Raw genomic sequence first — 26,260 nt, 5'->3', positions numbered from 1 at the left:
AAAATCAATTTGCTGCAATTATTAAGGTTAAGACTAGTGGGAATAAACATTCTTAATGGTATTCAGGCACCAGAGAGGAGCCCCTCACATCACTAGGGAACCCATCTTCAGTAAATTGGAAAATTATACGGGATTGATGCTAAAATATTCCATATTGAAATGTTTAAATTGTAAGATAATATAAATATCACTCCTACGTGCATTTTGGATGCAGCCGTCTTGTTCTGCTTGGAGACTCTGAGAAACAATGAGAAGCCTCCATTAACCCACATGAGACTGTGATTTGATCCAGAGTTTGTAGTCAGTAGGCCAAATAATGTGACTTTCTAGTACAATCTATGGGACAGTGGATCTCTTGTAACCCAGGGAAGCAAGGCTTTTGCTTACAGGGTGTTTGAGCACAGAGGGTGAAGCAGGGTACTGGGCTATTTTGTTAACATCTAATATACAGGAGAGGAATTACTGTCTTGGTTCCTGGTTGATTCCCTCCCAAATGCCTGTAAGTTGCTGCAAACCCACACAAAAGACTTCTCAACTCTAGAAAAATGTGTGTCTGTGTTTAGGGTGTGTGCAGTTTGGGTACTTCTGAGGCTCTATTGCCCAGAGGTCACCTCTGGGCAAAGCTGGGGGCAGTGTTTTTTGTTTGCGTCAGACTTGAGTGGGAAGAAGTACATGAGAATCAAACAGAAATATGCTGTTTGCTAGTGGGGTAGACACACTGTGATGACCTATCTATTTAGGAATATTGTTAAAACTTGTGAACTTCTTTCCATGTCTCTGTTCAGAAAAGTCCTGAATCTTCCTGCAGTAGGAGCAGAGGTCTGGGCACTGCCTCCCCTTCCTCAGAGAGCTGTAAGTCCCCCACAGCCGGGCACAGTTCCTCCCGTGCTTCCTGGAGAGACTGAGCTGCTTCAGACCTGCTGTGTGTGTGCACACATGTGTCCCTTGCCTGTCACCTGTGAGAAAAGGTGAAGGCCTCTGGAATGGTTAGGGAATCAGCATTGGAAATGCTGATTCTTTGGGGAAGTGAGAACTTCTTCCTAGCAACTCTGTGTCCAAGAAAAAGGAGCCCTGCAAAAAAAAGGCAAATGTAGGCAGGTTGCAACAGCAGAATAGCTCATCTGGTGTGCCAATAGGTTCCCAGGAAAAAAAAAGCTACCACAACCGGGGGACAGGCTGGATAAATTGTTCTGAGGGCTCCAGACAGCCCTTACCTGCATCTGGTGTCCAGTTTTCTTTTCCACATTGCTGAGGATTTAAAAGTAGGGTTGTTGTGAGCAGGTCACTTTAAGCACAATTTTCATTCTGCCTTTCTTATCCTATGAAACTGTCCTGGCACATCATGTGAAAACAAATTCTCTAATGACAGATGCAGATTTGGCACTAGATATTTCATTTGTTGTTAGACACCCAAAATCAGCTAAGAATCATCCAGAAGAAAAAACAACAGTTTTGATACTTGTTTTCCTAATCCTCAGAAGTTGCAAAACTTCTGTCTGAGCTCAAATGAAGGGAACTGACTCTTTCCCTGGATGCTCTCATCAGATAATGCTCTCATCATTCTACCATAACCCATCCCAATCATTCTAGTTCAAGATCTTTATCCTTTTTTTTGCTGCCATGCCAATAAAATCACCTCTCATTCTCTTACTGTAGTTTCTATATAGAGACTTCTGCACTTACCCCAAGGAATGGTGGCTAGTTGACCTGAAAAGACCACATACAACCAAGTGCTTCCCCACCCAGAATCTTTTTATTCCCTCCAGCTCCCCCATTCCTGTAATAGTCCTGGGTTCCCACATTGTTATGAGTCTCTGAAAACTCCTGCCCTACAAAGCAGGATGGCCAACTTTCCCCCAGGCAAGCTTTTATAAGTGTCAAAAACTTTTGCAGATGAAAGCCGTGGGACAACACAACGCTGTGGGCATCAGAGTGTTGAGGGAATTCTGGCAAAAGTTCATTGTTTGGGGATAACAGGTATTCCTGTTTCAGGATAACAGGTATTCCCTACTTTCCTGTGAGATGGGGATGATTTGGATGTGTACTGGTTACAGTGTCATTGAGCCATGTTAGACCAAATCTACCCAGCCAGTTTTCTTCCCCCAGCACTGGGATTGCCCAGGAGCCCTGTGTCAGCGCAGCCCCAGTGTATCTCTGAGCTGAGCATGGAAAGAGCATTTGCCTTGTACAAGGGCTCCCCTTGGGCCTTGAAAATCTCATCTTGACCACCTCTGCTTTATTCCGTCTCTGACTGTAGTGTGAAGACAAAATGCCCTACAAGAAACCACTGAAAGTGAAAAGTACGTATTTCCTGCAGATATTTTACATGCTAAAAAAATAAATTTTCATATTTTCTTCCCCCTGTCCCTCTGGTTAGGTGCAAGTTCTACCACTACAATTTACTTTTACAATTAATTTTATGTCACTGCTTGGAAGTTCAGTTGACAGACAAGGTCCTGCTGTGTTACTAAACATAAATATTTCACCTTCTTGTTGTGTTAAGCCTTGGCTGTACTTTTTTCCTCTAATACTTTTTTTTTCCAAATGGGAATGCAAGCAGCTGAAGCCCAGTGAGAAAACATGAAAATAGATTTCTAGGAAAGTAACCAAAAGGGCTTTACCAGCACGACAAGTTGCTTATCAAGAACTATTTTAGGAACGTAAGGAAATGAAACTTTGATGAGAGAGTTCCAAGAGGGAAGATTTACTGAGGAGCTGAGGGTTCAAAGCAGGATGACAGCAGGGCTATCAGGAAACCTTCTCTGCACCTGTTTCTCCACCAGCTGCCTAACCATACTCCCCCTCCTTTCTGCTGGCAGCTGAACAGCCGAGATCTGCATCCCCTTTTGTGCTAATCCACTCCACCGTCTGTCTGGAAATGTTTGCCAGTCAACTCATCCCCTCCTCCTCCTCCTGACCACAGATATAAGACATAGTTTCTGATTTTAATGCCCAGCTGTGCTCCAGAGACCTCGTATAAATCCAAGTCACACTCTTGGAGAACAGGATGGCAGCAGGCCTCAGTTTCCCATCTGTACGAGGGAAATATGTTACAGCTTTCTGTCCTTTGCATTGTCTGTACGTTACCTAGTGGGGCACCAGGCTCCTCAGGCTGGGAGCTCCTTCCTTCATCTAAACCCAAGTGAGCCACCTCAGCTTCAGCCTGCAGGAGCTGTCCTGATTTAATGGTGCCCAAAGCACGTCTGTTATACTGTGAATCAGAGCCCTTTTAAGGAGGAAGTGCAGTCTTGCCCTGTGCCACTGCTTTGCTCGTGGGCACTTCATGAGGTCTCCTCCAAGCCCCATGGCTAAACTGTGGATTTCACAAGCAGGAGTCTTGCCTTCCTCCTGCATGCTCCTCTCCTGGAGAAGTGCCCAAAACTCTCGCTGTGCCAGATCCCAAGATCCCAGAATGCTGAATTTCTACCCCTGTGATAAGACAGGGGGAATGAATGGCCTTGGTGAAGTGAACAGAGCATCATACAATGTCTTGCTTTCACACCAAGAATTATTTTGGAGTCAGTTTAGAAAGCAAGATGCCTCAATATACAGGCATAAGAGAGGCTGATCTTGGGACATGGTGCACAGTGGTGAAGTCACAGGCAACTTGCAGAGGAAAGAAGACCAACCCAGAGGACCCAATGGGTTGTCCACTCCTCAGCCACAAGGCAGGGACACCAGCACACCTCTGCTTTGGGTGGTGAGGACCTTGTGCAGACCATCCTTTGATCCATGGTCTCACTGTTTTAATGCTCTGTGCTGCAGCAGGCAGAGAGGGCAGATTTGATTCGTGTCTAAGCATGGCCCAGGGAGCCTAGGAGAAGACCTAGGAGACTTCTTTCAGCAAAGTGCTGTCCTCCCTGAATTTGAATTATATCCCATAATGATGGATTTCAAATAGAGGATGGCCTACGTAGCACATAGCTGAGGAGCCCATACCAAATTCCCAAGCTTTTCCTCCTCCCTAACAATGAGAAAATTGTTTTTAATGTATCTTATATATCAAGTTCATGACCTCCTTAAAGATAATTATCCCAATTTTAACATGCATGGCTGAAATGTCATTTTCAGTGTGTGAGCAAGATTGAGGGCAGACCTCTCTGCATCACATTGGGCTCCACTTTACTTTGTTTCTTCAGCTCTTTTCCACCCATGTCCTCCCTTTGCTCACAGACCTTGCCTTGGTTGTTGTAGGGATGGCACAGGTGGAAAGAGTAGCTGATTGCAGATGAGAGGCAAGGCATGGGCTATGCACTTGGAAACTTTGGTCGGACATGTATTTTCTGGTGTAGGATGACACTACGGTTTTCAAACTGATGGGGTTGTTGCTCCTGTTACTGTTATTGTTGTCATCTGAGGAGCACCAGAGGATTCATCCCAAGTCCCAGGCTTTTTGAACTGGGGAGAGAGATCCAGCGAGGGTTTCTAGTCTGAGTTACATGCATAGTGCACAGAAATTTAGAACACTTAAATGTATGTGGATATTTAAGCACACACATTTTTACATTCATGTGTATCTTACATGTAAGAATGGTGTATATATATGTGTATATATATATATATATATATATACACAGACACACACCTGTAGATGTTTCTACCACTGTACAGCCCTCTGGGAAGCAGTACTGCGCTCTCAGTGCCTGGCTACTGTGAAAATGTTTTCAGTGTCCCCCTTGCATTTACAACCAGAAGGACTCCCTAAACTTTGGGGCTCTCGTGACCGCTCTCCCCATATTTGACAGCACAATCAAAAGCTGGCTTTGGCTGATCTCTGCTTTGGGCATCCTTTTTGCCTGGACAGGGAGCTCGGCCTGAGCTACAGCCTGTTCCAGGAACCACAGCGCTGTCTTTGACTACAGTGATATCTTCAAGCATTATGCAGCAGCAAGGTTGTGTTTTAAGCTGAAGAGGCAGACAGCACAGAGTAGATGTTATTCCACCCTCTGTAGAAAACTCCTGGGACAGTAAGACCTAGTCTTGAAGCTTTCACCCAACAAGCTTTGACCCCTTTTCAAAAGGCTGCCTTTCCCTCTTTCCTTCCACCTCTCTCAGCAAAAGGGCTGAGCCTACGCCAGTCCAGTGGCACCAGGGCACAGCACCACTGCGCTGCAGCCACCCTGTGCCTGCCTGACGGGGTCGGTCGGCGTTCGGGGCCGAGAGGAAACCCAGCACCTTTGCACATTGGAGCCGTTTACAATGACTTTTGTTGCTGATGGCGCATGTTTGGTTGTACTTGTTAAATCTTGTTAAACAGGAAACAGGTTTCGAGGCGAGAGGGTCCCGGAGAGTTCAAGCTCCTGCTTTCAAATGTTCTTACAAGATGCACAATTGGCACCGACTTGCAGGAAATATTTAATTGGAGTCGGAAGGCGCTGGCTCCACTGACCTTGTATTGCATTCCTCTGGGTGTTCCTTTCACAATGATTTTCACCTATAGCTGGAATCAGTGATTTATTTATACCAGCCAATGGTGAGTCCAACAGCACTGAGGGGCTGAGCAGACTGTGGATCTGCAGCGAGCTGAAGGGAGGAGCAAGCAGCAAGGAACAGTCTTACGGCGGAGAAGGGGCTGCCGCAAACCCAAGAGTGACATATTTATGAGTCCAGTATCGGTTGCCTGCACTGATAAGCCACGGTCATTAAAGGAAGGAAAAGTCACCTTTGTGTATATAAAATATACAAGATTCATAGTCTGAAAAGACTTGACAGGAAAACATTAGGTAAATAAAGGATATCCCATAAAGCATAATGTGAAAATTAAATTACCTCATAAGGGAGGAAGGCTGTCTGTCCCAGCAGTGAAAGTGAGGAAAAATGAAATTCCTCTTTTTCATCTCAAAGCTGATTTGGCTTTAGGGTTTTGGGTGGATCTAGACACATTGTTACTGATGTCTATAAAAAAAGCATTAAAGTCCATTATATTGGACTGGAAATGCTGCAGCTTCCCATAAATTTTCATTACATGCTTGCAAGGTGGTGAGAAGCATCTTGAGCATTGCTGCTCTAGGTGGCCAAATAACAGAAGTACTATCTCAGGGGTGAGCTGGACTTTCACTGTTATTTTTAATTTTCAGGTCTCACCAGATTTTATTTTCATCTGATTTTGGGAGCTGTTGTAAATCACTTGGAAAAGTTTTCTGCCCTCCTCCCCAGACATTTCTTTTCTGGTGAGTGAAACATATCCAGGATCCACCTAGTTTTGCTTTATCTGGTCACTAAGCCTCCAAAGCTGAGGAAATGTTGAAACATCAGGGAGAGGCAAAAGGAGGGAGATCAGAAGGGTCTACTTATTACACTACTCAGCAAAAAAGATAATGGAAAAAAGTAAAAGAGAAAGAGGAAAAGAAAGACAATCCAATGTTTAAAAACTCCATAATTAAAACAGCAATTTTTGAAAAAAAAAGTATTTCTATTTTTACAGAATGAACAATTTCACAAATAAGAGGTCTGCTAGTGGCTGTCCCCACGGAAGGCATGCACAGCCCCTGCCTTGCATACAGGTGGCCAACAGGAGAGCAACATTTGGCTTTGCAGTCTTGGCAGCAAATCCCTGCAGGTACAGCCCTCAGCCCCTCTGAAGCTCATAACTGAAAGACTCATTGATTCCCAGGGTCACAGTTTTTTTGTTGGGAAGGAGCTGATTCTACCTGAACCAAGCCAATCTCCCTTCTTATTTCAAACCCTTATCCTGAAGACACAATTCCCACACTGGTTAGGTAGACCCGAACCCACCTTGTAACCACTCTTAAAGTCAGGTTTATTTTTTTCCCAGCAGAATTCACAGATCAAGGTCTATTTATGAATGCAACTGTCTACTTTAGTTCTCTCTCTTCATGGAAAAATCCTTGGGGAAGTCATTTTCCCAACGTGCTGCAGGATTTTTGAGGGATAACTTTAGCAAATAGCACCAGTTCCTTGGGTATCTGTTCCTGGGGACATGTGCCACAGTTGCTGAAAAACACATTTAACTTCTCTAGTGCATCAGACAAGCACAAATCTCTCTGTTGAAGAGTCAGAGATCCAGGAATTGAGAGGCCCTTATTCAGCACAGCCTGCCTTTTGCTCTGGAGTTTGCACCAACACTTCTTTCCACCAATTCTTCTGTTCCAGATCTTTCCAGGTCTGGGTCACATTGCTGTCACATCTCATTCTGACTGTGAAGTCCTTTGCTTCCCAGGAGCTGACAGTGTCCTCTCCAGAGCACCTCCAGCTCTTCAAGACTCTGCATCAGGAAAATGTTTGGAGTATTAGTATGGGTGACCATTAAGTAATGGAAGGGGAGAAAAAGAGCAAGAAACCTATTCTGGGCAAACTGAATTCAATCTATGAGGGTGAAACTTAATTATGTTTGCAGACTAGTAGTCTAATGGCATCTCTTTTGTACATCAATATCACTATTAAAGAGTCACCATAAAGATCTCTCCTCCCATTTTTGGAAAGTCCGCATTGTAGACGCATGGTGTTAAACTTAGAAGTTTCTTTTCCAAGTCAGAACAAACACAGGACTTTCTTGGCAATGAATGCTTCTTCAGTGACCTCCATTGGTCTGGCTTTTAGCAGACAGGGCCCTCACTCTTCTGGAGCTGCCTTCTCTTTCCGAGTGCATGGGAGGAGGTCCCTTATCTTTATCATATATCTTCAAAAGGTGCCTCTGAACAAGGCAATCAGTATCACAGACAGGTTTGTGCTTAGGAAACTGTGACTAACGAAACAATAAATCACTGATTTGCCACCTCTGGAAATGCAGTTTAGTCCAACTCTGTCACTTTTATCCACAGACTTTGGGGAAATTCCTTTATTTTAAGGGGTTTACTTTCAAAACTCTGCATGTGATCCCCCCATTAGATAAACAAGGTGTGATCCAGAAGAGAGAGCAGTTTTGCAAGAAGCCTGCCTGATGAGGCAGCTTCACTTCATTTGATTGGGGATTTTTCTTTTATTCACTCTTTCGCCCTTTGCTGATGTCTCAGCTCCCTCTCTAATAAATAACTAGTCCACATCACTAAACCCCTGCACATAACTCAGAGCAATTTGTTACTGTTGGCAATGTCTGTGCAGCAGGGGCCCAGGAACAGACCAGCATGGAAGTAGTAATACCTCCCACTCTTCAGGAGCATGATTTCTGCCTGATTACAGAAGGGGTCATTGGTAGGACAATGCAAAGAAGGTCACATAAAATTCCCTCCACACAAATTACATGTGCTGCAAGATACTCACACAAGCTGCTTTACCCAGGGGTATCTGGCAGTAGAAATCGTTCCTGTGATATCAACACCACAGATGTGGCAGGACATTAAAAAAAATTAACACATATTCATACTAACCAGAACACAATGAAAGTGTGTGAACACTTTATACAGCTCTGGGCCCAGAGGATAGCTTAAAATACAGAAATTCCTGTAGAAGTAATGATATTATGAATCCAGTAGTCCTAAGGTCCTTCCAAAGATTAGATTATAAACACAGCCTCCAAATACTTGGTGAGGCTGTAACATTAAGAGTCATGAGCAATTTTGAAAGGAAATAAGGAAGGAATACATGGGGATTTTTCCCCTTGCCCCTCATCTGTCTGTCCTTCGTGAACACTGAGTAGTGCAAAGAGGACACTTTTTCATGGCATAGTTATTTTGGTGCACCCACCACAAGATAATTATTTTGTAGTCAAGATGCAGGGAGAGAGGGAGTTCCAGGGTCCTGCCTGGAATGGGAGAGCTCACCTGCCTCTGCCTGCAAAAAGGTTTGAGGGTTAGCTAAGGGCATGTGGCACTATGCAGGTGAGGCACCTACTCTTTTTCTTCCCAGAAAGGTCGTGAGGGTTGAGGGAGGAGGAACAGCAGCTCCTGGTTTGTGGAAAAAAATCCCTCATCCTCATAGGTGCCAGTTGCTCCAGCTCAGCAGGGCCTTCCTGAGCTTTCCTTTGTCTACACACTTATGAGCACACAGTGTCTAAGGCACCTTCCTCATTGTAGCTACGTCCCTCGGGAGCCCTTTTAGATGCCAAGACACAGAGGGAGGGAGGAAGCAGAGGGAGCAGTATTTCTGTACACACTTGGATCTTTCCCTGCCAGTTAGCAGGTCTCTGTGGATGTTGGTACTTGAGCCTGGAAACCTTGGGGCTCGATGGAAGAGCATCAAATGGAAGTTGGAAAAGAAGTCAGCAGGGCAACGGGAGGGCAACTGTGGTTTGCCAGGGCTGTAACATCTGGGCTCAGTGGCACCCACTGTGTGCCAGTGCTTTACAATTTCAAAGCTGTCTTATTTGTTTCTGTGGGAATTTCGGGGAAGTTTGGGTTTTGCTGTTGGGTTTGTGTTTTTGTTTTGCTTTTTAACAAAGCACCTCTGGAAAGGGTATGCTTTCCAAAAAGGCATTGTTTAAGGTAATAATACAAGAGGGAAAATGGAGGATGTGGGGGAAGGCAAGAAAGAAGCAAAGCAGACAGAAAATCTCCATAGTTGCTCTCAGTAGAAAAACTCTGGGTCTGTAGGGTGTGATGGGTTAAAATCAAGAGGGCCTCCTGGAAATTTTCAGACGTATTTCATGGAAGGCCATTTATTCTCGGGGGGAAAAAAAAGCCCTCTTTTTTTTTTAAACTGTTGTATTGTTGTTTCAAAGCACAGGAGAGCCAAGCAAGGCAGAATACCAGGCTCCCAGAGCTTTCATGCACAAAGCAGAAAGATCTGTGGCAAACTGGGTTTTGTCTGTGGCCACACTAATGACCAAAATAAAGGCCGTGATGACCATTTTCCTGAGAGGGTTACAGGAGCCTTGAATAAAAAGCCCCAGATTGCCCAGGACCTTCACTTATAGCCTCCACCACTTGCTCTTTGGCAGAACTGGTTTGCTCATTTCTGAGGAGGCAGTCAACTGGAAGAGGTAACTTTTATAACTCAGATTGGGAAAATGAAGGTGATTTGAGCTCCTTGGCTCCAAATGCAACAGAAGATAGCAAATGGAAGATAAGGGAGCAAAAAGGAATGCCAGGGCACACCATGACTCCACTTTGTGAGCACAACAGCAGACTTCCTGCTCTGAATGCCACCACTTTGGCAAATTTCAGGAAAGGTAAGAGCATAAAAGATGGCTGTGCTGATGATGGACACTGCCTATGTCAGTCATCTACAGGGGAGAACAATGCAAAACAAGACTCCTGTCTTTGACATCAAGCAGAAAGATAAACTCTAATATCAGAAGGGACTGGCAGAGGATTATGTTTTTTCCCCATCCCTTTTAAGATTTGTCTTGATCAGTCTATGATTAATGCTAATATGTAGATACCTCAAATAATGGACAAGGTTCAGATAGCCCTGCTGGTTACCAATTAATTGTATGAAGGCAACAACAGGCTTTACACGAGAGGCTGGTAGTAAACTAAAATTACTAGTTTTACTTGTGTAACTTATATTAGTCACATCTTATTGGGCAAAAGATTGAACCCAGGCAGCTTGAGGTGAGAACAAACTTCACAAGATGGTGTCATTCACCTCACTCTGGATGTTTCACAAACACCTGGATACCTAACAGGATCTCACAAAGGAAGGATTTTGTGGGGTATCTCTCTAACTATGCAACACTTGCTGTAAGGGTGAACCTCTGCATTAGTGGCCCAAAAATAAAGCAGCTACTCACACATGTGAAAGCCAGGCACAGCTACTCGTCTTGCTGGATCAAGATAAAATTGCTTGTGTCTCCAGAATGGAACTAAATGGAACTAAAAATCACAAGTCCTCATGTGATTTCTGGTTCTTCCCACCTTGAAGCAGGCTACGAATCTTGCCCGAACATTCCATGGTGCTATACCTTGCAAGCCAATTGTGGTCAGATCCAGAAATGGCCCCCTTCCTTAAAATAGAAAATAGTTCATATAAGATATCTGTGCATAGGTAAACTTAAAATTAAAAAAAAAAAAAAAAAAAGGAAAGCTTGGTTCAAGTCTGGGCTTTTAGATTAACTCTGCTTATTTGCTTATTTTTAAGCTGTACTCATTTGCCTCCTCTTAACATGATTTCTGACATGCTTATCCTTTCCTGCTCTTGCCCAGCATTTCCAGACCTGCTAAATCTGCACCTTTCTCCTGACATATTTCTCTGGAAAGAATGAGCCCCTCCTCCTGCCTCCCCCTTATCCCTGTGTAAGTAACATCCATCACTGTATCAGCACCTGACTGAGCAGCACTAGGGAAGGGTGAAGGTATTGCTTCCTACCCTTGACAGGTGTTATAACAACACTGAACCACCTCAACTTATAACAGTTTCCATTCTACAAACTGCTGCACGGACTTTTCTTCTTGCTATTCCATCCTCCCCAGAGGCTTCCTAGCTCTGCTCATGCCAAGGCAAAAAGCCACTCACACTTCTCCAAGTACAAAAGCAAAAGACAGACTTTCCCTGTCTTGCACAGTGTCTAGAAGAGCCAGTGAACGTGAGCACAGCCTCAGGGCTCCTCTGTGATGGCCACAGCTGCCATTGTCCCCCTGGGTTAGATCTGTCTGAGGCATGGTGCTGGGCACCTCCCCACCAAGCAGGGCCATGCTTGGGCTGAAAAAGGAGACCCAGAGGAGAAAAATAACCTCACAGAAGCACAGGAATTCTTCTCACACACCAACCACCTAGTCCTTCTCCATGGAGGGCATCAACCCACACATGCACTTACAGAACTTACTTACACAAGCAAAGTCATAGCCAGAACTAGGGAATCAAGACTGCAATAGTATTTGAAGTGTTGTGGTGCCAGTTTGGTTTTGGAGGAGGTAACAAATGCCAGTGCTAAGTTGAAGCAGTAGTGCAGGCATGTAGAGCACAAGCACTTCAGAGGGTGATCTTCAGAGAGATGCCTGATACTCTTCCTCTCACTGCATCCCTCACTGTCCTTTTCTACCTCACGGAAGTGTCCAGACTAAAAAAGGTTAAATCACTCCTTGATATTAAATCTCTATGGCCATCATAATTAGGACAATAAGCTGAAATGAAACATCTAAATTTCAAGCAAATGGAATGAATTCCCACCCTTGGGATCCAGACGCTTAGATGTTATTAAAAATTTCTCATTTTCTACATGGCCCATTTTCCATTAGCTCATAGTTCAGAGATACAATGCAGGATGTCATCTGTCCAAGAAAAAGAGGAGATCCTTGGAGAGGCTGCCTTTTGGGACTCTCAGCCTCATGTACACCTTTCCCTTTAGCAATGATGTATTCTATCTTCATGCAAATCAACCAGTTATTGCTGACTGCACAGGTGTCCTGGCACAAGGATTAAGCCTGGTCTTCTCCTCAGGAAATGCAAGGAAATTTGCATATCAACCTACAGTGTGGGGAGAAAGCATAAGAGAAGACTACTGGGGAGATGAGAAACTGTATTGTTACTAAAATATTTAATATTATATTATTCTACATCTTCCATTTTGCACGGTTTGGATCATTTTATTGGGTGTTTTACTCCCCACAAAGCAGCACTGTGTTTAAGGAGTAATTTTGTACACCCTCTTGCATTCAGTTGCTGATAACCATTGTGGAAAACTGCAGACTTCCAGCCTCAGAAGCAATCGAAGAGTTAAAGATTGACTGGACCTGCTCAGAGGTAAAGTGGCAATATTTCTGACATTCCAAGGCTGGCAAGCCAGTGGAGAGGACCCCACCACAGTACCAAAAATTAGTTATTTCTACTGTCCACTTGGATTCCTACAGACTCAAAGGTGGAATAAGAGACATTACCGCAGCCTTTGTCCATTGGAGACATCCTCCAAGCGGAGGAATCCTTACAACGACTGTCTTTAAAAAAAACCTCAAACCAAACCAAAAAAACCCCAACAAATACATTCCTTAATTGTGATTAGAGGTTTAACTTATTTTGGCTATAATTTATAAAGCAATCTCAGGCATCTGTCCAGCAGAGACATGCACAGCTTCTTTGACAGCGGCACCAAAACTCCTCAGGTACTGGCAAAAGTGGTATCAGCAAAACCCAGAGAGAGAAATTGCAAAAACAAGAGCAATGAAATCATACCCTAGGCAGAGGATAAAGAAAATGTTAAAGTCAGCATTTTATCTGATAGTCTGTCTTCAGGAAATGCCTGTGAAAACAGTTTTGGAAAGTAATAGCTGATCTGGCTGCAGATACTCCCTGAAATAAGAAAGGTGCAAAATCCTGGTGCTGTTTTTTGGGTGAATTTTTTTGTTATTGTTGTTTTGGGGATTTTTTAATGAAAAAAAATAGTTGTCACCAGAAGAAAAATATTCTGCCACCCCAGGAAAGGCAGAGTGCCTTATTATGGGTAAAGTATTAGAAGATAAACAGCTGACAGGCGAAGGAGTCACATAATTCTAAGTGCAAAAGGAAATAAGTCTGCATGAAAAATGAGTGAATGGAAAGGGGTAGACAAACACAAAGGAGGCTGCTATGATGTTGAAGTGTTTACCCAGAGAGGCTCTTTCTGAATCTCTGAGTGCCATCATCGCAGTTTTCCTCATTCTCAGAATTTTTTATGTGCTTTATTTGGGTTTTTTAATTGACAGACGATTGTACCTGAGAAAATCTGGACCTTGATCTGCTCTGCTGCATACCTTCTTTTCTTCACTCACTTGATGGCATGCATTCTGCAGGAGAGGGAAACAGATGGAGAGCTGGCAGGTGTCATACTCCCATTAAAGACAAGAAATGGAGCTGCAAAGGTTTCAATTGTTATAACATCCTGCCTAACTGTTCCAGTTAAGCAAGGCATTGTAATTGTTGCTCCCAAAAGCGAGCTTCCCTTCTTGCCTACATTCACACTTATTCAAAACATACATGTCTCTTGCAATGGCAGTGGAATTGATCTCACTCTGCCAATAGCTTTTTCTGGGGACAGAATCTGAGTGCCATCTGGAGGAGCCACACATCTGCAATGCAGATAATATCCTAAACTTGTCTCCAGAAAGCAAACGCACAGCACATGGGAGCCCTCTGTACTCTGTCCTGAAACCTGGGAGCAGCATAAACGGCATCAACCTCACTGTCAGCACCCAAGGCCCAGGGGCACCACTACCATGGGGGCACACTCGGTTGTAGGGGGGTGCTCCCCAAACTGACACATAAGCAGTCATCATCTACTCTGATTTATGGTTTATTCTCCATTGCTTTAAAGACAGGAGAAAGCTCCTGAGGAAGAGACATGGAGAAGTGCCCCTGTGCCTGGAGCTGGTAGAGTGGTCTGCAGGGAGGACGGCTGGGAGATGCTGCTCCTCCTGGCCTACTTGGCTGAAATTGCAGCTCAAAACTCCATGCTTCCCTCAGTTGTGGTTTATGGCTTATGGTTTCTCTGGAGGAGGGGTTCTCGAGGGGGAATAAGGGAGCTGATGCTATAAAACAGGCTGTAAATCAAATGTCAGCTTTTATGGCCAACGTTCATATTTGTAGAAGCATCTTCCAGGCTGCTCAGGCTGTTGGGCAGTAGGATGGCTCTTACTGAGCTGGGCAATACTGAGATTGTGCAAGCAGCGTAGTGGAAGCAGATCAGACATGCTGCAGACAATACTGGGGTTGGGATCACAGCAGGTAGACTGAGATGGGTGTTTGGGGCCATGTGCATTTTACTCAGCTGTGGCCTGTCCAGAGCCCCTGAAAGTGTCTGATCTATTAAGTACTTGTAAGCTCAGGTACTGGATGCAGCACGCCTGGAAATTGTGCTGTAGAAATGAAGTGGCAGCCTGCCATCCAAATCAGGCACCCCAGCATCCATGTCTTCCTCACATCTGGTGCCAGAGTCAATCAGCCAAACCAGATTCTGATCTGATATAGCTGTTACTGGCATGGAAATGGAAAGGGAACCATCCCAAATAACAGCAAAGTGAATATCTCTTTAGAAACTGCCTAAGCAAACAGACACAATAACCTAATCCAACCAAAAATTAAAAATTATTTCTCTGAACAGCAGCAAGTGGAAGATAAGAATTAGCCTTTTTCAAGTCCAGAGGCCTCCTGGACAGAAGGAAAAACAAGTAGAAGATCAAATGGATTGTGGGTCAAGTAAAGCACTAGGCAAAGAGGTTTGAGCCAAACCACAGGACACATTTGTCAAGCTCTTAAAGAAATAGAAATGCAGGATCAAAGCAGAAGCACTTTGCAAATATTAACATTTGTCACCTACTTTTACTTTTGATGTACTTCATTTTGAAGACATTTCTCCCTTTTCTCTCTCTTTTTTTTCTTTAACAGGATAATCTAATCTTTCAGTACACACACTTGCCTTCTTCAAAAGAAACACAATGACAATATTACTGAAACATGGAAGACTTTAATAAGAACAGATTAAAAGAACCAACATATGGAAAGCAAATAATAAAAGTATATTAAGCAGAAGTCCAGAGAAATGTTGTTAACACTGTTGTCAAATATTCTAATATAAGGGTTTTGGTAGTTTTCCCAACAAAATATAAATGAAACAATAACTCCTTTTTTTGAGTGGAGAAAGAGCATTCCTGTAGCACTTGAGTCATCAACAACATCATTAAAGAAAATCACATTAGCACCAAATGGATCACATTCATTCCTGATCCATATGTATTGTTTTGGAGGTGCTACCCCATTGATTAACAAGATCAAAATATGGTTAAAAAAAGAGCAAGGAAAGAAAAAAAAGTTGAAAACTCTTTATGGAGTGTTTTCAGCTCTGTGTTTGTTCCTGCTACACCAGCAAGAGGAGTCCTAACTCAGTAGCGTGCTGATGTTCCTTCAAGAATGGGTTACAGCTTTGTTTTCCTCTGCCCTTCAGTCAGGTTTTCATGTCTCCACTGACATCCCGAGCCACAGGACTGCAGGGGGAAGCAGCCTTGGAGGACCTTCAGCATGAGCTGAGAGCAACCTGCTGCACACTGGGAGATGGTGACCTTCAGCGTGCTGCGGCTGAGGCGCTGCTTTGCACGGTGCAAAATACATAACAACAACAATACCTCAGGCTGAATTTAGGAAATTCGGTAATTGTCAAGTGTGGTAAATCATCTTTAAAGCAAACACTCTTAAAAGCGGAGAGATAAAGTTCATTCCCCCGGGACGAGGCGGTAGCGAGGAACACGGCGAGGCTGTGGGCAGGGTTTCAAAGCAGCCCCGTCACACTGGGCGAGATAGGGCCGCCCGCTCCCGACGGGATTTCTGAGACTGCTGGCACCAGGGTGACAGGCCAGCAATCGTTAACAGGGGAAGTCTGTCTGGTGCCTGCTCTTTGTTCCAGCCCCACTTTCATATTTGAGAACCCTTATGGTATACTTTCTATTCACAGCAACGTTTCAGCCTGTCGCAAGTGTGGCCCCAGTGATTATAGTTAGGCAAATACAGCAAGAACCCACACATGCTTGAGCCCTTCAAAGTATCTTTTTTCCCCCCGCTCAGTTTCCACTTGTTAATATTTGACTGAGTCTGTAGTTTGAACAAGTACTTCCCAAATATATTTCAGCTTTCAAACAGAAAAAAAGAAAAGCCACCGAACATTTACGGTGTTCAGAGCATTTATGGCTGAAACTCGTTCTGCAGGTTCAGCCATCTGTCCTGCCCATCCTTGCACAACCGTTCTCTTGTAAAATGCAGTCGGTCTTCTCATTGGGGAACTTGCAACACCCCTGGCACCACATTCAGTTCCTCGATACCCCACCAGGATGACTTCTTGGAAATCCTAAAAGCAAGGAAGATGCTAGGAAGATGTGGCTCAAGATTCTCACAGCTGCAGGGGGGAAGGAGGCATTGAAATGTAGATAACAATCTCTAAAGGGATCCACCTGAAGGAAGGACATACCCAAACTGCGGGATTGTGATCACCTCCCTAGAAGGATGATACATACTTCTGACTACATGAAAGGGAATTGCAGTACCAGAAGGAGCATCAGAGATGGGCTAATGCAAATGTCACTCAGATTAACAAGTACGGTAATTGCCATTCCTAACTGCTATCCACATAAAAGAGCTTGTCAAGGTCATCTATTCTTGTTAGTCACTGTTGGAGAAATGTACCTGGAATTTCACAGAAGCTGGAATACACAGGGTTCCATCACCTCCAGCAGCTGCCCTTCCAAGCATTTTACACAGTCTTAGTACAGGTGACTCAGTGTGATTTTAGACAAAGGCTTCTTCATTCTGCTTCTGGCAGCATAAAGAATTTTAAAGAGGATATCAATGATACTGTTTTGATAGAGGCTATAACAATTGTTCTTATGTGAATCTGTTCAACTATTTTAAATCTCCTTAATCTATGAGTGGACAAATGTGAAATCAGAGAATTTTACAAACACAGCTTCTTTTTTTTTTCAGTCATGCACATATACCAGTCCTGGATTTCATATTTCTGTACGTAAGACTATTCCCTGTACGGTGACATTTTTTGCTCACCAAGATGGGGAAATAAGGAGGCTGCAATATTAATAACAAGGCAGCCCATTTTGCCTTTGAAGAAAAGTTCTTCTTTAAAAATAAGCTTTATGATAGATGTAAATAACTGTGTGTTCTTAGAAGTCAAAGATATTTCTTAACATGCCAATATGGCATTATTACAATAACCTTCAACCAGCCTGAACAGCTTTCACATGAGCAAGGAAGGGATATGTGGGGTTCATCTCAAAGTCTGTGTAATTACACAGACTTACAGGAACTGCAAAAATGGTGTGGAAACTGCACTGCATGACAGCAATTCCACTTTCATACTTGCCTTGCTTGTAACTGGAACAAAGATACTTAAGGTGAAGCTCAGTCCCACTACTGCAATCAAAAAAATTTCTGATCTCACAGGGATACCAGGGGAAAAAATTGTTGGGAAGGCTAAAAATGGGAAAGATTTTCTAGCAGGCTAACTTCCAAAAAATAAATAACTAAGGTTAATAACAATTGTTAGCAGTGCTGGTTAAGTGTTTGAATCCAGCATTTTTTTGCCAAATCTGTCTCACTTTACCATAGGAAACCTCAGAACTACAGAAACCTTCAAAGCCAAGAACAAAAACTAAAAAACCATTGCTGTCCTCCCTAACAGCTGTTACAGAGCTGGTGAAGACACACAGTCTCACACTGCCCCTGCAGACATCCTGGGTGAAGGAAGAATTTTGTTGAGCTGAGTTTTATGTGGGCACTTAAATAAGTCTAAAAATTTCCACTGTTTTCTTCCCATTCTTCTCACAGGCCACATATGCTGCCTGTCCACCACTGCCTTTTCACAGACTGCAGATGTTAATGCCATATCTCCATTGTCTCTCCTCTGCTACCCCTTTTTTCCATGTGCCCCTTTACTTTCATAGATGTTCATTCTACTCTACCTTCTTATCTTCTAATTTCCCACTGGGCAATCACAGTTGGATCTGTCTTGTAATTTTCTCCCTGGAAGACACCACTTTTTCTGCAGCACATGGGAACATCATAGGTTTCCCTTCACTGATAACAGCTCACCAGCTCAAGCAGACAAGCAGAGGCAACCTGCAAGCTCTTGTCTATAAGGCCTATGGGTGCTGCCCAACGACCTCTTTGTAGCACTTCTTCCCCCTGGAAATGCAACCATGGAGCAGTTCACATTTTCAAAGTGTAAATCAGGCTCCTATCTTGGATGCAGCTGGTACAGTTGGAGCATGGTCGGTTTAAATCAGCTCATAAAGTGAAAACTACATAACAAATGAGCACAGAAAATTGGCTTGGCAAAACTCCACTGCAATGATTTGTTTTCCAAAGTGCAGCTGATTTACAGATTTGAGGCCTTCATTGGTGCTCTCTAAGTTTAAAACAAGATATTTCAACAAAAATTATAGCTGAAGAGCCATTCTGCTAATCCAGGAAATGTTGTGAGGGTGACAGTAAAGGCTCGAGGTATGTGCGAGAGGGGTATATCCCAGCTGGTACTGTTACATCTCTACACAAAGCAGCCAAGCAAGCAGAGTTCCTGAATTTATTGGCTTTCCAGGCTGCTGCCCTGCCCATGGCCCCACAGCCACCCTGCTATCCCAAAGGGCCAGGCACGGGTTTAGCCAGATTCCTGCAAATTCTCACTGAAATTCCACCCTGTGGCCAGAACGGGCACATGGAGACATTGCTGGCTCTGTGTAGCTCCCAGCTACCCAGCCCCAAACCCACCCCTTTCCATGGGGGCAAGGTGATTCCTTGGAGGGCAGACAAAAGCCTTCAAGGGCTAAACCACACGTAGCAGCCCTTGGACAAAATAAATGTCAAACAAGGCACTTCCTTGGGCCTGCTGCAGTTTCTCTTAATAAAGGGAGAACAAGATCTCCATGTGCTAGCTCCTATCTGCTTTCCACCCTCAGCATTTAACTTCCATCAAATTCCTGAGCAAGGAACCAAAAGTTCTTGGAGAGACTGACCTACTACATGCTTTGTCAGTTGTAATGTAAGTCTTATTCCTTAATAAACTGGAAAGTGACTCTGTTTTGATGACAGAGGAACAGGTAGGTGACATCAAGTGGAATGCCTGGCTGCACTCCTGCCAGCTGTGGGGAGATGCCCACAGGCATATAGGAGCTCTCCAGGATGGATATCTTCTTTTTTTCTTTCTGCAGCATGCAATCAGATGATGGACATTTAAGCCACTTAAGACAAAACAAGGTGGCCATCAGAGGTAATATAAGCAGTACAACCCTATAAATGTCAGTGTCCTGAGTATGAGGATCTTCATCCACCGTGTCAATTTAAAAAGAAAAACAAGAGCACAAGGGAAACCCAACAGGATGGACTGTGCCCTCCCTTCAAATCCTATACTACAATTAAGTCCTCTGGTTAAGAATGTGATTAAGGAGGTTGATTTGTCTTTTAGAGGATGCCACATTGGCTAGGAAAGCCATGGGGATGTTTACTAACAGCTTCCTCACAAATAAAAATAGGATAAAGGATTCATTAAACTTTCACACTTCTAAAGTTAAGGTGACAGACTCAAATCATTGTGCCATGTATGATCTGAAGAATGGAAGGACAGAGCCCTTCCACTGTGGGGGGGGGGGGGGGGGGGGGGAAAGATGGGCTTTGTTTCTAACATAACTGAAGTCTAGAAGCTATGAAACAACAGATATTTCAAATTATTCATTTACCTGGGTCTATAGAAAGAGAAGCTTAAAAGTTCTGCCACGATATTCTCATGACCAGAAATACTGACAGTTATCAAACTGTCCTCAGGGAGCTGGGAAAGGCTTGAAAAAGATGAGCTTTGACAAGACAGAAATTGGAAGGAGACACACTCAGATTACCCAGAAATGACTTGGCTGATAGAGGGGCTAGTCAGAAATGTAAATTCTGAGAGTTACAGAGTTAAAGGTGTAAGATTTTCAAAGGGGCATTACAGTGCCTTGCCCAGCACCACCTGGACCTTTGTGACACATACATTTTGGTGGTGTAACACCAGCAGGATGTCCCCACTGAATGGACAGTGGGAGGTCACCAGGAAACATGGCCCTTGCTAGTCCAGCTGGGCAAACAGGGCTGGACCTGCACCCTCCCAGACACACAGCACCTGCCTAGCAAGGCATTCAGAAGCTTTTTTTTCAGGGTTTTTTTGGTATAAAAAAAGGAAAATGCTTCAAATTTTCAGAACTTTTTTCTTACTCTGTTTTTTAGCCTTGGCTTCTTTCATGCTGCAGGTTCTTCCTCTTCTGTTTGTGAGAAAAAGAAAGTCCATGATTCTTTTCCTCACAAACAGAAGTGGAAAAATGTTGGAGGAATAACGGAAAATTATCTAAGAATTCTCTTTTTCTGAAGATAAATTCTGAATTTTTTTCTTCCTTTTATTTTCATTTACAGATTTTCAAGCTGACTGTTTTCTCTATCAAGCCTTGGAAAGACTTGATAGCTCCTAAGGGCATGTGAAACCATGCTGACCACCCTGAGTCTTAAAATCCTCAGAAGACAGCATCCAGCAATGCAAAGCATGAGACTATTACTTCTTGCATTTGCACATCATTGTTATCTACTTGAAACTGTAGCTGAAGGAAAGACAGGGAAAACCACAGGGATGACTTCATGTGGCTACCAGGGAAAATTTGCAATTGCCTTAATGTGGACAATATTATTTTTTGTCAATGCTTACAGGGCAGTGTGAGGGGGCAGCTTGGCACCGTATGTGACATTCACGCAGAGTAGCAAGTTGGTGTCATGAGCAGAAGTTTGGGTGGTTAGGGGTTTTTTTTTGCAAGTGCTTCACTTTTTTTTTTTTTCCAATAGACCTGGGCAAAGTTTTGTGTAATTTTCCAGTGACCTTGATGATGCAATTTGGTATGGCTGCTGCCCTAGACGACATCAAAGATGCCACTCTCATCAGGTGGCAGGCAGCCCTAGCCAGGCAAGGGACACCGCGAAGGCACCCAGCAGTGCCAGGGGCAGATGGCTCTCCAGCCTGCCTTGTTTGATGAACTTCTCCTGGGGAAGCTCTTATTGCTCCCACTCTGGTTTTTTGAGGACAGGAAGTTACAGAGCTGGCAGTCATAAAACACAGAGGCATCATCAGGTAGCTGATGAAATACTGCAAATCAACTGGATTATTTATTTCCCCCTTCAAACAAAGAGAGGAAGGTCCTAATCCAGAAACAGCACGTGCTTAACTCCAACCAGGAGCTCAAACCCCACTGAAGTCAAAGGGTTAAATTCAGCCCCCTTTGAAGTCAGCAAGGGCAACCCTTCATCTCAACAGGGCCAGTTCTTCCTCCCAGCACTAAGCGCTTTGATGAGTCCACACTGCAACACACAAACAAGGTGCAAAGCATCATCATCGCTTCCAGGGTCCCTCCCTGATGCCGACACAACCCTTTTGAGCCAGGCTGGAGCCGGGGCTGGGACACGGCCCTTCCACCCTTTCTCCTATAAACCATCAGGAATATCAGGTGAGAAACACCCGGCTCCTCTCTGCAAGCCTGGCCATGGGCAAACAGTAAAGAGCGATGACCCTGCAGAGGCAATGGGGTGAGGGAAGAAGAAGTGATGTTGCCCCAAACTTTCTTTGCCGTGGGAGTCCCTGATCATGCTTGATAAACCTCCTCACCAACCTCATAGGTACAGAGGAAACCAATTACAGTCTCAAACTGCAAGAATGTGGCTAACATTACCCAGAAACCCTCCCCTCACTGCCAGATTCTCTTTCAATGTTACCGTAATTTTACCCTTCCCCCAAAGACAGATGAAAGCCACCTACACCCAGTGTTTCAGGTGGTTGAATGTTAGTTGTTTCTGTGGTAGGACCTGGAAAACTAAGCTATGAGAGGTTTGTACCTGTCTCTCTTTGAATACTTCTCTCTTATTAGTCCCTTTTACACAATTTCTCTTCTCTTCCCTGAAAGCCTGGGAGGGAGATCTTAGCAAGCAGGTGATCTGTCTCCCAAGTGCTCTTGACACAAGTGAAAATTGCCCATTAATCCTTGGGTTTCAGAATTTTTTGCATCAAGAATTTTCTGATCAAAGCAAGTTCTTTCCAAAGCTTTTTTTTTTTTTTTTTTTTTTTCCCCCGCTGAAAATGGCAGAAAATTGAGTGAAAAATAAGAAGGAAGAAAAAGAAAAGATAAGGTCTGGTCAATCAAGTCCCAGGTCTCTTGTCTCCAGTTTGTGATTATGTTTTATGATCTCAGACACAACAGATTGTGAGCCTGCAATGTTTGGAAATAGTAGATGATTAAACCTCCTGGCCAGGTGTAAATGCAACCTTTGTCTTCTGATGACTGTGTGAGAATTACCTTCCTTCTCAAAGTCCCTGGCTGGCCCTTCTCTCTTCTCTGTTACAAACACCCCTGCTTGGAGCTACAACCTCAATGTGCTTCCACTTTATTCTCATCTATCCACAGGCACCATCACAACCCATACCACTCTAACTGTCCTGAGACAGAGGGAAAAAAATGCTGAGCAAGCTACTAAAAATTTGAAAGAGTGTTGCCTGTGAGTTTTTCTACTTCTGCACCCAGGGGGATTTTGTACCAGGTAAATAATAAAAAATGTGTAATGATTGACTAGGCTTTTAAACCTGAGCTGAAGGTAAGTTTGCCTTGCTGTTGCAGTTAAATATTCTCACTAGCCCCCTTCTCTTTTTCCAGTTGATCATGCCACGAAGTCCCATTCAGCCTGATGCATTCTTTATTCTTTAGAAATTTGGGCAACAGTCAAATCTGACCTTTAGAGCCATAAACAAATTAAATTGTTTCACAACCAAATAATATGAAACAATATTGAATAGCTAGGCTTCCGCCGAGTTTCCTCTTAAAGAGAAAGAAGCTCTGAAACAGCACAGACGTGGGAGATAGAAGGAGAGAGATGGAGGACAGGGCATGCTGATAACCCACACAGCAATGAGGTGGCAAAGCACTGGGGTTTGGCTAGGGACTGATGGGTATTAGCACGTTGGAAAATGCTGTGAGAGGCACTTATTAATTATTCCCTCTTCTGGGAGCTGAGCGCTGCCTGAGAACCATACCCTGCTGCACAGACCCCAGTGCCAGCAGCACCTTGTGCTCTGGCTATGCTTCAAGGTGAAACCCAAAAGTGGCCAAAGCAGCCTTGGTGCCACTGGGTCAGAAACCATTTCTGCTCTCCACTGTTTGCCTGAACTTTGGCTGCATGCAGTCCAGCCTTCCTGCACACACAGCACCCGCTGCCACACGCGGTCCCTCTGACACGGGTGAGGGGCAGGGCTGTGTCACCTGCTGTCAGCTCTGCAGGGACATCCTTGAGAGCAGGGCCATTCCCTTCCCCTTGGCTTGGGTGCATGCAAGAAGCTGACAGCTGCCGAGGTGGCGAGAAGTGAGCCCTCTTGGGAGACGTGCTGTAGGGTTCAGCACCTTTGTGGAGCATTGCTGGAATGCAAAGCATCTGGAGCAGATGTGGAAATGTGATAAGGCTCCTTGCTGTCCTTAAAAACACTATGAAGTGGCCGGGTAGGGATTCCCCTGGCAAAGGGAGATTCCCCACCTGGCACCAAGCAGACCTCAGTCGCCAGTGAGGCTCTGGGACCACCACAGGCAGCCCACCCTCAGGCCCCCGGGGAGACGTCTGCTGTGCGTGGCACCCAGTTGCCTGCTCACCCTATCCCCTTTGCAAAGGGGCACCCCAACTGGGGACAGGCCACCCTCTCCTCCCTTGCCTGTGCAGGCAGTTACACAGTTTATGCATAAAGGCACCAGACAGAGGAAGAAACAGAGCAATAAAAGGTGTTCTGGGCCAACACAAGCTGCACAGTACTGCAGCTACATTGGGAAGGTGGGACCCACAGGCCCCTTGCTGACACCACAGCTGGCAGAGGCACCCCTGTATCCCTGGGCACCCATCAGCACAACAGCCCATCCGTGGGACACCACTCAGCATCTACACCAGCACCTGGAGCCCCACATTCAGTATGAAGAGATCCCAAATAATTAATTCTTTCCCTTCATGATCTCTGCACACACGATACAAGCAACAATCTGTTCATTGGAGGTGTACAAATGACACTCAGAGCTGCTGCTTTTCCCTGAGGCTGGACACCTAAACTGCCATTACTGTCACTGATATTACAAGCTTTTAATTACTTTCAGGTTTGTGCCATTTACAAAGCGGAGGCAAATGACATGAAGCACATTTAGATGCCTTAATTAACTTGAAGAATTATGAAGCCGTGCCTGTAACCGAAATATAGTTTTGCCTTTTGTAAACCATTTGACATAAGAATGATGAGTCTAAGAATAAGATGTAGGAATACATCTAAATATTTATACTACATTCATTACACCAGTATCTGAGCACATGTTTGTGTTGTAACCTCCACTTTTACAGCTGTTAATTTTGCTTTGCTGTGTAACCCTGGGTTAGCCATTGCTCAGTGCCACGGTGCCCTTCTGCAGGGACTGACTGGAGTTCAGGATGACTCAGGGTAAAGCTCTTTCCCTGGACTGTGCATTTCCCTGCTCTTGGTGCAAGACTTGCTGAGGCTTCAAAACCAGGACAAAGGATTGAACAGACTCCTGACCTAAACCAAGCTGGCAACCCCTGCCTTGCATAGCCCCAACAAACTGAACCTCCTCACATCGTATTTCAAAGTCCTCTGACACAGGGCAAGGAAATGCTGTGGCTGGGATCCAGTAGCTGCTGTCATCAAAATGCTGACAGAAACAGAGGTTAAGGGTACTAAATATTTCACTGTTAACAGAGACAATGTAATGTGCTTTCTTGAAGTTTGGGGACAGGGGAACTCTGCCAGCAATGATCCTGAAATACACGCAAAGCTGTAAAAATAACTTTGAATAAGGTTTTAGAAATCTTCTAACTAGATGAAATAAATGTGCATTTTGATCAAAAATGTTTTAATTTAAAATATTAACCAGTAAAGTGAAGAAGACTAATTTTGGGGAACAAAGTTAACATGCATAATTTTGAAAAGTTCAAAACAGAACTAAAATACTTTTGCTAATAAATTTTTATCCAGAATAATCCATCTAATTCTACAATTATTATAGTAAAAAGAAATGTTAGCAATTATACACTCTCACATACACAGGAATTCACGGGTTTTTTTGCCCATTGAACAGAATTGCAAGTGCTGCAGGCAGAATTTTTGACCACAGGGCCTTTTGGAGTTTTTGTATTAGCAAGCCAAATGGTTGGACAGGGCATTTCTAATTTTTTCAAGTAGACACCATGACACTTGCCCCTTGCCACATCCCAGAAGATGTCTTGCAGTCAGCATCTTCAAGGAGGTGGTTCCAGCAGAGGCTTTCCCCCAGCGTCTTGGATTCTACATTTCCAGCCCATCCCTTCTACCCCTCCAGGCAATAGACACGGTGTCATCACAGTCTCAATGACTGACAGCTCTCAAAATAAAGCTCAGTCATTTAGCATTGTCACTTCGTTTCTACAAGCTGTTTTGTCATTTCTGCGACTGCGCTTCTTTCCCCTCCACACACCGGTAATTTCACCAGTCAGTGCCCTAAGCCTGGCACTGGACAGTAGCAGCTCCTTTGCCATCCTCCTTGAAAAATGAGTTTTGGTTTGCAAGGGATGATTTTGTTTTGCCAGCAGGATAAAGAGGAGGAACGCCATCCTGCTCTCTGCAGCCACATCCCCAGGGGAGTGGGTGGGAGGTGTTGGCCACTGCTGGGAGTGGAGCCTGGGTGAGCCAGTTTAGGTGGGACAGGGATTTGGCCCCTTGACCCGTGCTGGCAGGGGGCTGCTGGGGAGCCCAGGCTCCTTGCTCACGGTGTTTGTGTTGCAGGGACATCTCTCACCTCCATCTCTGTATCTCACAGCTATTTTGATTACTGGGATTCAGCCCCAGACTGTTTCATCCTATTCCTGTTTCATCCACCTGCTA

At 44.3% G+C, this 26,260-nt stretch overlaps 1 long non-coding RNA gene across 1 annotated transcript in view; it reads left to right on the top strand.

The window, feature by feature from the left end:
* LOC138105039 (uncharacterized) overlaps positions 1-25,886 on the top strand; it is a 45,011-nt gene extending 19,125 nt beyond the window's left edge. The window contains exons 2-3 of the long non-coding RNA XR_011148363.1: positions 15,749-15,950; positions 20,743-25,886. This is a non-coding gene — a long non-coding RNA (uncharacterized lncRNA). The remainder of the gene's footprint in view (positions 1-15,748; positions 15,951-20,742) is intronic.
* Positions 25,887-26,260: the final 374 nt, after the last annotated feature.

The sequence above is a fragment of the Aphelocoma coerulescens genome, chromosome 2, assembly GCF_041296385.1.
Source record: "Aphelocoma coerulescens isolate FSJ_1873_10779 chromosome 2, UR_Acoe_1.0, whole genome shotgun sequence".
NCBI classification, from domain to species: domain Eukaryota; kingdom Metazoa; phylum Chordata; class Aves; order Passeriformes; family Corvidae; genus Aphelocoma; species Aphelocoma coerulescens.
The sequence above is the reverse complement of the archived record's forward strand: the minus strand, read 5'-3'. Positions and strand labels throughout refer to the sequence as shown.